Below are 13,221 nucleotides of genomic sequence, written 5' to 3' on the forward strand. Positions count from 1 at the left end.
TCCATAAGAGCGCTCAATTCAGATTCAATCAAAGATAGGGTCTGATCATCCCTCTGTTTTTTCTCTTTGGCCCAGGAGATGGATAGATGCTTTAGCTGAGATAGATTGTGGCAGAAACCCTCAGCCAGGGATCTGTGTCTCGAGATGGGATTTGCCTTCCAATAGTCAGTGACCATCTTGATGTATCCCATATCCTGTAGCCAGACATGATTGAATTTGAAGGGGGGTTTAGGTTTTGATTCGGGACCAAGGATCTCCAAGTATATTGGGGAGTGGTCAGATATGCCCCTAGAACCCACCCATTGTCTATATCTATTCAGATGATGCAACAGGGGCACCTTAATCAGGAATTGATCGAGCCTCCTAGCCAGTGCTGCATCCCCTACCCTTCTATTTCTCCATGTGGGTAGGGGCTTTATCATGGGGACATCCGTGAGGTTGTGCTACTCCAAAGAATCCCTAAAGTAAGCAGACATGGGATCTACTTGTGCTTGGGATCCCTAAGATTCCCCAAATCCTATGGAGAAATTAAGATCACCCCCGATGACCAGATGATCATATGAAGTGATTTCCAAATTGAGAAAACGCTACCAGAAATCCTCTAGCTGATGACAAGGTCCATATACATTAATAACCCGAATATTCATACCCAGATCGAGAGAGAATATATCCATACCTATGAACCCTAATCCTATCCAGGATGCTAAAACCTTAATAGTATGCAGGCTGTATCCAATGGCGAGTCCCCCAAATCGACCGACAACATCAAGGGAGTAAAAATTCCAACCAAGTTTTAATGATGCTAAGGTTCGATTGATGAGATCAACATCCCCCAGGGTTTCTTGCAACATGATGATATCCACGGGCTCGGCTTCAAATAACCTACATAGGGATAGTTTTTTGGAGACACTAGCCATGCCTATGCAGTTGAAGGATATCCATTTCATGGTGGAACCCTCCCAGGGGTGTTCATTCTCTAAAAACCCCTTCTAGAGTGGATTGTTTGCCAGTGACTACTTCTGCCCCGATCTTCTAAATGGATTTAGTGAGATTGGACTTTCGGCCACGAGATGATTGTTTAGCCGGATCAGGAAAAGTGGGACCTAGCCCTAAATAGGAGGGAGTAAGGCTCTCAGGGAGGGATCGAGAGTGAAGGTTGTATGGGTGAGGTGGCTCCAAACGATCCATGGAGGATGGGAGGGGGGAGGAAGGGGGAGTAGGGACAGATGGAGTGGTGGTGGAAATAATGGGAGGGGGAATGTTAAGTGCACAGGGTATGGAGGGAGAAATGAACCTAAAAGATGTAGAATCAACTGATGCACTGCAAGAAAGAGATACATATGAGATAGGGTGAGAGGAAAGAGGAGTACCCGCTTTTCTTGTAGCCTCAACAACAGCAACTTGGGCTCAAGTCATCAGTGGCGATGGAGTCCTGTGCGATCCTTCCATAGCCATGTACGTTCCGACTCGATCAGGTGCTTGGGGCGCCAAGACAGGGGTGCAAGCCAGGGTGGCTACTGCTTTACCCTTAGAGATATAAGGTGCACTCGGAGGATCAGTTGATTTCATGTTTAATGGGCATTCCTTGAAGATGTGCCCTACCTTGTGACATCTCCTGCAACGAAATGGGACGCCTTTGTAGTCCAAGATCTGAATCCGAGTGTAATTCCTCCATTTTAATGTAATTTTCTCCTCCAAGCCCTCTCGCATATCCAAATGTACCAAGATACGGGCCAAGGTTCGATTCTTGGTCTGAACATAGGACTTATCGAAGTCAAGGTAGGTGCCCAGCGTGTTCCCAATCCTGACAAAAACTTCTTCAGACCAATACTGAAGTGGGAGACCAGGTAATCGAACCCAAATAGGTCCAGCCCCTATCTACTCCCTTTCCAGGTCAAACAATGGACTCCATTGCTTAAGGAGAACCGGCGCCATCTCAATATGCCAGTATCTCGCTAGAACCAGGTCTGTGTAGTCCTCCTTAGAAAAATGCAAAGCGAACCATCCCCTTGGAAGGATCTGGACCTCCGAAAATTCTTTGAGGGTATTGCCCCAAATTTCCTTGACCCAGAGGGTTAGTCTCTCCACTGTGTAAGCCCTTCCCCGGACATGCCCAACCAGAACAGAGCTGGCCTTGTTCGCGACTTCGCCCATTGATATATCCTCTCTGAAGGAGATTGTGAAGTCCTTTGTCGAGGCTTTCACACACTTTCCCTTCTGTTTCTTGGTCCATGGAGCTGATGGGTGTCCCTGCAATGGATCACTAGAAGTACCACCCTCCTGCTGAAATTGGGCTTCCGATTTAACCCTAATCACAGGGGTTTCAAAACAACTTGAAGGTGGAATGTTAGGGTTTGATGAGATATCACTATGAGGGCCCCTAGGTGCCTATTTCAAAGTTGGCAGAGGGCAAGACGGGTGTAACTGGTCGCCCGGAGGGCATGGATCGAATGAAGGAGATAGTAGAGTGATAGCAGTGAGCATGTTTAGTGTCTCAGGTGAGAGTAGAGGAGAATCAAGGGCAGGAGAGTCTATGGATAGCGAGCCGAACTATAGAGAAGATGCATTATGGCTAGGGAGGGTGACCACCAAGATGGAGCAAGAGGGAATAGATGTGGAAGGCGGAAATAAACAAGAGTTCGTTGAATTAGGGTTAGGGCTTCTAAAAATGGCCTGACCGGGAAACGGGTCCAGAGAATAATCCACCTCTTCGTAATCCATGCTATCTTCCATGATGAGGCAGGGAACCGACACCGTGACCACCAGGAATAGTTGACAATGACGCAGGGAGACGAATATCAATGGTTGTTAGGAGACTGTGGGATACGGTTAGCTGCAGAGTACTTACGGCTTAACCTAACCCCTCGCTAGGTAGGCTATGCGGGAAAGCCTCCATCCTCCCTCATGGCTACAATATTTTCGTACGATAGCTTAACTTTTCTTGAATTTTTTTGGGGAAGGAAAGGAAGTTGAATTAAGGGGTATTTCAGGGAAACTGGGAAAGATAATCAACTCTAACAACATGACAAAGCTTCTAAATAAATAATAGTCGGCCATAATTGCACAATTATTTTCACTAGAGGTTCCCACATGGAAATCATCTATTTCTCCAGATCTCCAAAAAGTTTTGGACAATCATTCCAAGGTATTTGAGACTCCCAAAGGCCTCCCACCTATTCGTAATCATGATCATGCTATTAATCTGATTCCAGGAAGTGTTCCCCCAAACATCAGGCCTTACAGATATCCATATGCCCAAAAGAGTGAAATTGAACGTATGGTTGTAGAAATGTTAGAGGTTGGTATAATTCAACCTAGTCAAAGTTATTTCTTTGCTCCAGTAGTATTGGTACACAAGAAATATGGATCATCGCACATGTGTCCGAATTATAGGGAGCTCAACAAGCTTACTATTAAAGATAAATTTTCCATTCTTGTCATTGATGAATTATTGGATGAATTACATGGAGCAATTTACTTCACCAATTTGGATCTTCGTTTAGGATATCATCAAATCAGAATGGAGACTGAGGACATTCCAAAAAAAAACATTTAGAACTCATGAGGGTCATTATGAATTTTTGGTCACGCCTTTTTTCCTTACCAATGCACCTTTTACATTTCAAGGTTTGATGAATTCCATTTTCAAACACTTCCTTTGAAAATTTGTGTTAGTATTTATTGATGATATACTAATATATAGAAAGTCTTGGAAGGATCATGTTCAACATGTTGAAAGGGTGCTCAAACTATTGGAGGAGAAACAATTATATGAAAAAAGCTCCAAATGTTTTTTTGGAGTATAAGAGGTGGAATATTTGGGTCATATTGTATCTCATGAAGGTGTTAAGGTAGACCCTTAAAAAATTAAAGCCATTAAGGAATGGAAAATTCCCACATCCATAAAGCATTTGAGAGGATTTCTCAGATTGACAGGGTATTATTGCATGTTTGTTAAGAATTATGGGAGAATAGAAGCACCTATAAAAACATTACTAAAGAAATATGCATTTTCTTGGAATCAAGAAGCAACGAAGGCCTTTGAACATCTTAAAGAGACAATGTGCCAATCATCAGTCTTAGCTACGTCAGACTTCACAAAAACCTTTATTGTGGAATGTGATGCCTCAGGAAATGGAATTGGTGTTGTTTTAATGCAAGAAGAAAGACCCATTGCTTTCGAAAATAGTCCAATCAAAGGGAAAAAATTTACACAAAGCTATTTATGAGAAGGAAATGTTGGCAATACTACATGCACTTAAGAAATGGTTACCTTACCTAATGGGAAGACACTTCAAGGTAAAAATAGATCATGATAGTCTTAAATACTTTCTAGAACAAATATTATCTTCAAAAGAACAACAAAAATGGGTCACAAAGATGTTGGGTTATGACTTTGAAATCATCTACAAAAAAGGGAAGAAAAATGTTGTTGTAGATGCACTCTCAAGAAAGGATGAGGAGGTGGAAGCATTGTTTTGTGCCATTTCTATTATTCAACTAGATTGGATAAATGAAGCAACAGATGAATGGAAGAATGATGAAGAAGTGTGGACACTCATTCAAAAGTTGCATTAAGATCCTAGTACATATGATACATTTAGCTGGAAAAATGATTTTCTACGGTACAAAGATTTCATATACCTATGTAATAATTCCCAACTTAAATAAAAGATTATTCAAGAATTGCGCACCTCTCCCTTAGGGGGGAACTCAGGATTTTTAAAAACCTACCACATGGTTAAGAAAAATTTCTTTTGGTATGGCCTTAAATATGATATTCAAAAGTTTGTGGCAGAATGTTTGTTTTTCCAACAAAACAAAGTTGAGACAATTAAGATCCCAAGTATGTTACAACTTTTATCCATTCCAAGTCAACGTTGGGAGGAGGTTTCAATGGTTTTCATCACAAGTTTACCCAAGTCCGAAGGAAAGAGTGTCATCATGGTGGTAGTTGATAGACTTACCAAGTATGCACACTTTTGTGAATCATCTCATCCATTTAAAGCCAATGCATTTTCTACTGCATTATGGAAACAATTCAAAAGCTACATGGAAACCCAATGAATATTATAAGAAATAGAGATCCCATTTTCACTAGATATTTTTGGACAAAATTATTTTCTTGTCTGGGTACTCAGTTAGCTCATAGCTCATCTTATCATCCTCAATTTGATGGGAAAACTGAGATAGTGAACAAATGTTTGGAAGTATATCTTTGTTTCTTTGTATTTGAGAAACATACACAATGGGTCAAGTGGTTGGCTCTGGCTAAATGGTGGTATAGCACGTCCTTCCATACTACAACAAAAATGACCCCATTTATGGCACTTTATGGATATCATCCACCATCTATCACATAATCTTAAAAAAAAAATTATAAGGTTCAAGCAGTGGAAGATCACATCAATCATCAACAACAAGTTCTCAAACTCTTAAAGGATAACCTCACTTTGGCGCAGAATAGAATGAAACAACAGACAGATCAACATCGTAGAGAAATAAGTTTTAATGTAGGTGACTGGGTATTTCTACGACTACAACCACACAAAAAAATTTCCCTCAAGAAAGCTAAGGATAATAAATTATCACCAAAGTATTATGGTTTGTACAAGGTGTTACAAAAGATTAGTACTATCACATACAAATTGGAGCTTCCTGCATATTATCGAGTGCACCTAGTTTTCCATGTTCATGCTTAAAGAGGGTTATAGGTGAGAAGATCTCAGATCAAACAATATTTCCAGAACTTGACGAGGAAGGAAAAATCACATTGGAACCTGAAGCGGTCATAGAAACAAACAGCTACAAAATTAATCAATTTCGAATTATCTCATCAAGTGGAAGAACTTACCCACTGAAGATTCCACATGGGAGGATGAGAATTTTATACAAAAGCATCCATAACTACTCAAGTATTGAGGAAAACACTTTTTGAAGGAGAGGGGCATGTTAGGTCCCTATACTACTAGTGTAACCCCTTTGTTATTAGTGCAACCCCCTTATTGTATTATTGTGCCCCATAGAAGTCCACTATTGTTATTGTTGCACCCCTACAATATTATTGTTATGTAGGCCCTGATTGTATTGGGACCCCTTAGACTCCTATATATAGAAAGGAGGTCTTGTTATTTGTATCATCAAATAATTGTTCATTTGTGTAATGTAAAGGAGGTTTTCCCTTCGAAGAGGTTGATTTTGAAGTTGTTGATCTATATTTTCTTCTATTTTGTGAGCTGGTTGCATAACAATTTCTATGTCATATAGAGTAGGGTTAACTTTGGAGAAACATTCATTCAATATGAAGGATACCTAATAAGTCATCTAGAGTTGCATTTATTCAATCACGCAGAACAATACATTATAGGTTATAAAACATGATGATAGCTACACTACACTGAGGAATTGTTTTCGGGCTACAAGACATTTGTAACCCCATTTGCATTGATGTTAAAGGGGGAGGTAATCAGAGGAAGGAAGACACTTCTGGTCATGAAAGGAGGAGGATAAATTTGTTGCCATCAATTCCAAAGGGGGAGATTGTTGGCAATATTTTCATTGATGGCAAATGTGTAGCAAGCAAAGGAGCATCACAAGGAGAAGAAAGCCCAAAGAAAATAAGCAAAGGAGCAGCAAGCAGCAAAAGAAGGCAAAGGAGCAGAAGAAGGAGGAGGAGTTGTGATACATTAAAATGTTTTGATAATGTTGCAAAGATTTTTATATTGAAGAATGTATGATGTGAAAATGTTGATTAAGCTTAATTTTTGTGATTTAGAGGCAAAACTCCAAGGCAAAGGCAAAGATTTTTGTGATCCATTAATGAGAAAAGATTGGTATTTGATGTTAGCATTAGGTTGATCCATTTAATGATTACATGTGGTTAAAATTAATATTGGATGAATTATCTATTTTCTTTCTAATATCTAAGATATGAAGAGATTGGAAATGAATGAGTGGAAGGCAAAGATTCAAGCCTATTCACTTCATATCCGTATGTGGGATACAAACAACCAGCGAACTATCTCTATAAAATATGTGATTTTGGAAGGAATGAGTGATGTTAGAGAATGGATGAATGTGTGGGAGTTGATTGAACTATTATGCATTAGTTACCTAGAACTTATGACGTTGATGTGAAGCAGATTTGAAGGGAAGAAGATGCAGAAATGAAGATGGAGATATGAAATAATTATGACTAGGTAAACCAATGCATTGTTATTTCATGTTTGCATAAGGGGATGGTAGTCTCCTTTCAATTTGAAGCTTGATAAATAGTCAGTTGAAGCTGGTTGAGGTAGGAGCCTCCTGTGGGATGTAGCCTACAAAAAAATATGGGAGTCAGAGTTTCCTTGCATGTTGCAGCTTGCAAAAAATGGAGGTAGCATCCTCCTATAGGTTGATGCCTACAAAAAATCAGACGTAATAAGGAATATGAGTTTGCCTTTGGATCACAACAATAATAAAACTGTGGTTTTCTCCCTTTATGGGTTTCCACATATATCTAGTGTGAACGTGTGTTGTTATTATGTGTTCATATATCTGGTTTGGTTTGCTTATTACTTTTTCATCACATATTCATATGTTGGGTATTATTTGTTAAGATGCTCATGTTATGTACCAGTTAATGAGAGTAATGAAAATAATTTCAATGTCCATTAATATACTAAACTGATTCACCCCCGCTCAGTTTAGTCAAGTTTTCAACAATTGGTATCAGATCGTAGGTCATGAGTTCGATACACACCCAAACCGCGGTGGGGGGAATATTGTTGGACATTGGATAAACCAATGCTCCTTGTGTGTTTTGTGGAATGGACTAACTGCCTCTTGTGGATCCTTATCTCCGTCAATGTGATCGTTGAATAACACTTGCAGGTTTTGGTTTAATGGAAATCATGATTCCCAACCGATGATGCCTACCATCCAGGAGGAATTGGAGTAGGGGTGATTTTAGGGGTGAATGTTCGCCGTTTGGCGAAATTAAGGGGTTTTAAATTTTTAGTGGGCGATTATTTTGTATCATAATACACTTTTACAAATCACCTCAAATAGCCCACCTTATTTTAAGGGAGAGGGTAAAAAAGGTAAATTTAGCCCTTGAAATTAGGAGTTACAACCTTCGATTAGCCCATTTTCAAGAATAGGTTTTATTTAAGTGAATCCTATGGGCCAAAGGCCCAAATACCATATTTATAAAAGAGGTATGGTAAATTAATAAAAATATAAATAAATGAGAAGTATGGTAAATAAATAAAACATTTTTTATATTTACTCCATAAGTCACCTTATATACAGGCAAGGGTGTAAACAAATAAAAATATAAGTAAAGTGGAGGTATGGTAAATAAATAAAACGTTTTTTATACTTACTCAAAAGGTATGGTAATTAAATAAAAATATAAATAAACTAGACGCATGGTAAATAAATAAAACCTCTTTTTATATTTAGTCCATAACCCTCGTTCTATTTATGAAGGCTCAAGAAAGAGGTTTTATTTAAGTGAATCCTATGGGCCAAATACCATATTTGTAAAAGAGGTATGATAAATTAATAAAAATATAAATAAACGAGAGGTATGGTAACAAATAAAACATTTTTTTATATTTACTCCATAAGTCACCTTATATTTACGAACACTCAAAAAATGTGTTATATTTAGGTGAAACCTATGGGCAAAATACTATGGGACAAATACCATGGACTAGATTGTTATTAATACCATGCAAAAAAACATTATTAACCCTAATATTAGTATTAATAAAAATAAAAATGGCACATGGTATTGACCCATGGTATTCACCAAAATGGCACATGGTATTGACCCATGGTATTCACCTAGAATGTAGCCTATTTAAATGGGGGAATTAAACCAGCATAGATCCATCTTTACTCTGGATCTACTAACCCCAAGGTATCAAATATCGTGATATGCAAACTAGCATAGAGTGAAAAAATACTTGATCCGATCAAGAGTAAAAATGGATGTTGAAATTTAATGTATGTTAAACATTTTAGCTTGGTTAAAATAAAAAATAAAATAAAAATCAACTATTAATTTTATTAATTTTTATAAATTACTAATAGTAATTTTTAAGCTCCAGGTTTATGATAACCCATGGTATTGACCCATGGTAATACCATGGTATTCATGTGAGCATAGACTATTTAAAGGGGAAATTCTATCATCTTAGATCCATCTTAATTATGGGTCTACCAAGTGCTCAGAGGGATAAATAGATTGCATCCCCCTAAGAGTGGTAGATGTGGAGTTAAGATGGATATAGGTTGGTTTTTATGATAATGAAGATATTAAATAGACTTAGGAAATTATATTGTAAAAACATCTTAAGGTGAATGGTTAAAGCATAGACATTAGACATGTATATTTGTATACTTCTATTTTAAACTGAAACAAATCCAGAGCTAAAAGGAATGGATTGATTACACTAGTCATCCTTCTATAACTTTCCAACATATGCTGGAGTAAACAGATTGTAATTTGGGTAATTTTTCTAATTGCCAACAGGAACGTACTTGTGTATTGGCAGGGTGGTTACGAGTTCCCTAGAAGTGATGAATTTGAATTTTTCTTGGTTTTATATATAGTATTAGGCTTTTTCTCATGCTTTCTGTGAATGGCACGGGTGAATTTTATCCTACACCTACTAGGTTATCGATATGTAATTTCGGTAATTTTGATTTCAACAGATATTTTAAAGAAATGCAATGATTTCATTTGTGTATTCAATAAACACAAGATTCTATAATTGAGTAAAATATTCGCCATGCCTGGTGAGAGATTCGCCAAAAAATTATATATTTATATCATATTATTGATAAAATCGCCTTCCATTTTTCCTATATACAATGGAGATTCGCCCATTTATTACACATGTAAATTTAGGGGGGCTTCTTAAAATTTTCCTAGAATTGGAGAGAAAATCTCTTCCCTATAGTCATTTCATGCCCATCATAAATCATTGAGTCCTCCTTTTTCTTAAATATTTCCAATCTTCATATTCAACATTGTTGGAGTTTTTTTAACTGTTGAATTTAATTTGGACATTTTAGGAATTTTTTTAAATTTAATGAATGATAACCAGATCAATTATTTAACATCACAAATTTTGGTAAAATATTCTTACCATCTTTTACATATTTATAATATTCCTCTCGACGAGTATGGGATTGAATATATTTAATTGTTGGAGATGGAGATACATGGAAGGATTTGACAAAGGAAAGGGAATATATTTCTTCTTCATAAAACCGAAGGCAAATACTCCAGGAGGGTTTCTCGCACATCTCGTCCTGACGAGCTATTACAGGAGAAACCACTTCAAGGAGAGGTGTTACGATACATACAATGTTTACACCAGTCCTAACAAAGCATGTACTCTCAACTGCTTTGCGGCCTCCTTCAAAATAACGAGGTGCTAAGGATGGGAGTCGTCTTTGCTTTTGGATTCATTAGAGCTATACGCTTACTCGAAAAGCATTGGAAAAAATTTTGCCTCGACGTAACAACCGACATTCTCAAGAGAGAGGTGGCAGACCCATCAGTAAGAGAGGCCGTTAGGGAGCTTCTGCACCCGAATCTAGAGTTAGATGATTTTATTGAAAGGTAGTGTTCAGTAGATTCTTGGCAAGGAATTATAACTAGGTTGTGGCCGAACAGTAAGTATATCGATGTGATTGTGACAGGTGAAATGGCTCAATATCGATTACTACAACGACGAGCTACCCTAGTATATTGCACGATGTACGCTTCATCAAAATGCTACTTTGGACATCATCTGAAGCCTCTCTTCAAGCCTTCAAAAGTGTCATACACTTTACACCAAAACATGTCCTATTTTGAGTTCCTTCTTAGTCACCGCAAATGAGAAGCAGGTGGTCACATGCTTGATTCACCAAATATCCTCAACGAGAAAGAGCGATAGGAGCTCATTGAACTAGTAGATGTGAAGGCAAGAATATGAGCTTGTGGTCACCACATATGCTGGTTATGTATGCACAATATTTTCACTTAGACATTTATGTGTATTATATTGGAGTGAATGTTCCATTAAAAGTCGTTTTATGCAGGTTTGAATTGTTACAGAGTGGGGGATGTGCTACGTGTGACTGGCTTCCTCAACGTTGTGTCTCGGTTCCATTTTGTATGCAAACATAATATTGTGCTGAGTATATACTTAGACAAAATGGATTAAGCAGAGCTTCATAGTGCCGTATAGAACTATGTTAAGCATCTGGAGTCGTTCTACAAAAATATATTAAGCATCTGGAGTCGTTCGACGAACAACTGATAGAGTATACAAGCTATTCTGACACAACTACAATACCTGGTCACTACAGGTTATACTAGGAGCTTCGCTTCACCACCAAAGCAATTGCAATGCCTCCTTCGGTTTTTGAAGATTGTTGTCAGTCTTCAACAACCACATTGGACTCCCAGATGCATAGATTGGGCATAACTCAATGCATAGATTAGTAATAACATGATTTTATGTGATTAAATTAGAATTCTAATTACATAGGTGGGATATGGTGTGATGTTGGGATAGAATATGTAGCTTTCTTATATATTTTATTTTTCTCTAGTTAAGACTAACCTAAGTACCCACGGGGATTTGGACTCGTGACCTATCGCAAGGAGTGCCTTAACAACACACCCATTCACCATCAATCCAAAGCCCCCTTGTAGCTTTCTTATATTAATTAAAAGGTATATTGTTATTACATTGGGTTAACATAAAAATGGTTGAAATTTCATTTGGGTTTGAAATTTGGTTTACCTTGCCTTATGTGTTGTTGGTTAAAGTAATAAATATGGAGAGAATTATTCAAATTTCATGAATGATAGGTGACAAGTTTACCAAGAAAATTTTCTAAACTTGATTTTTTTTCAATTTATAAGTTATTTAATTTAGTTGTGTAATTTGTATGATTATTTATAAATTTTGTAGATATATATTATATTATAATTTTAAAATACATAAGATTTTTAATTTATATTTATTTATATGAATTTTTTTTATGTTGAGAATTCATAGAAAGAAAATAAAGTTATATTCACAAAAATAGTTTTCACACCTTTAATCCCAAATATGATACATATATATAGTTGGAACTAGATCTAACTAATTGTAAATTGGGAGACTGTAGTTGAGAGAATATCTCAACCATATACAACAACTCAAAGCAACTCCAAACCAAATCTAGCATACTCCCTTAATGCTTACATTACAAACTACAATCACAAATTACAACATTGACATCAACAATGGTATTTATTTGGTCTCGTCATCATTAGAATTTTCACCCACTTTGACATCTCACATACTCCACTCTTTCTCCACCACAACATTGAGCTTACCACTTAACTCATTTAAGACAAAATTTCCTCTAACCATCATTGACATATTTGTATGACTAACGCTCCTTAGCATAATTTCAATTGGTCGTTGTGCCAATGAAGTTGACACTATACTAAACCATTATATTAAAAAACTCCTATCTGATGAAGAGATAGCACACTGTATTCATCAATTATATAGGGAATGTGTTTGAATATTTAATGTATTCATCAATCAGTCTTACAAAGTTACCTGCTTTACACAAACTTATTTACATACAAACTAAAGCTAGTAGCTATTGTTCTTGGGTCATCACATCCCCCAAGAACCACAAACTATAACAAATTAGATATAATTAAATGAGTAATTGTTCTTGTGGCACCATATTCAATAACAACCACTAGTTTAAATTACACCACTCTTTTCAATATGGTTGATTCTTCATATCTCACAAACAAACCTAACTAAAGTATGAGAAAAAAAATTGTTTAAGAAATAAGGCAACACAAACCATGGTAGAAAAACCAATCAATCATTCCCCTCCAAATAGAAACCATATCCATTGTCTCAAGTTCGATTCTCTGTGCTTTCTACTCAAGAATCAACAATTTTTCTCTAGCTAGAGCAGAAATCAAGCCTCCAAGGATTTTTAGTCGTGGAAGATAACTCCCTAAATTTCTATGAAAGAACTTTTACACACATGTTGTACGTTGAATGCACTGAAATGGGCACTACCAATCTCCTCACACCATTACAAACAACATATGACCGGGCATAGAAATGCACTGAAATGCATCAAGATTAGTTACAAAGTAGGACCACACAATTCTTCCAATATATAATAATGTAAATAACAAGCTAT

At 36.9% G+C, this 13,221-nt stretch overlaps 1 pseudogene; it reads left to right on the top strand.

Moving 5' to 3' along the window:
* The window catches only part of LOC149244542 (indole-3-acetic acid-amido synthetase GH3.6-like), a 187,611-nt pseudogene extending 176,117 nt beyond the window's left edge, over positions 1 to 11,494 (top strand).
* Positions 11,495 to 13,221: the final 1,727 nt, after the last annotated feature.

This window comes from Pinus tabuliformis, chromosome 8 (assembly GCF_031772625.1).
Source record: "Pinus tabuliformis cultivar Carrire ecotype Pingquan chromosome 8, CPIR1, whole genome shotgun sequence".
Taxonomy (NCBI): Eukaryota; Viridiplantae; Streptophyta; class Pinopsida; order Pinales; family Pinaceae; genus Pinus; species Pinus tabuliformis.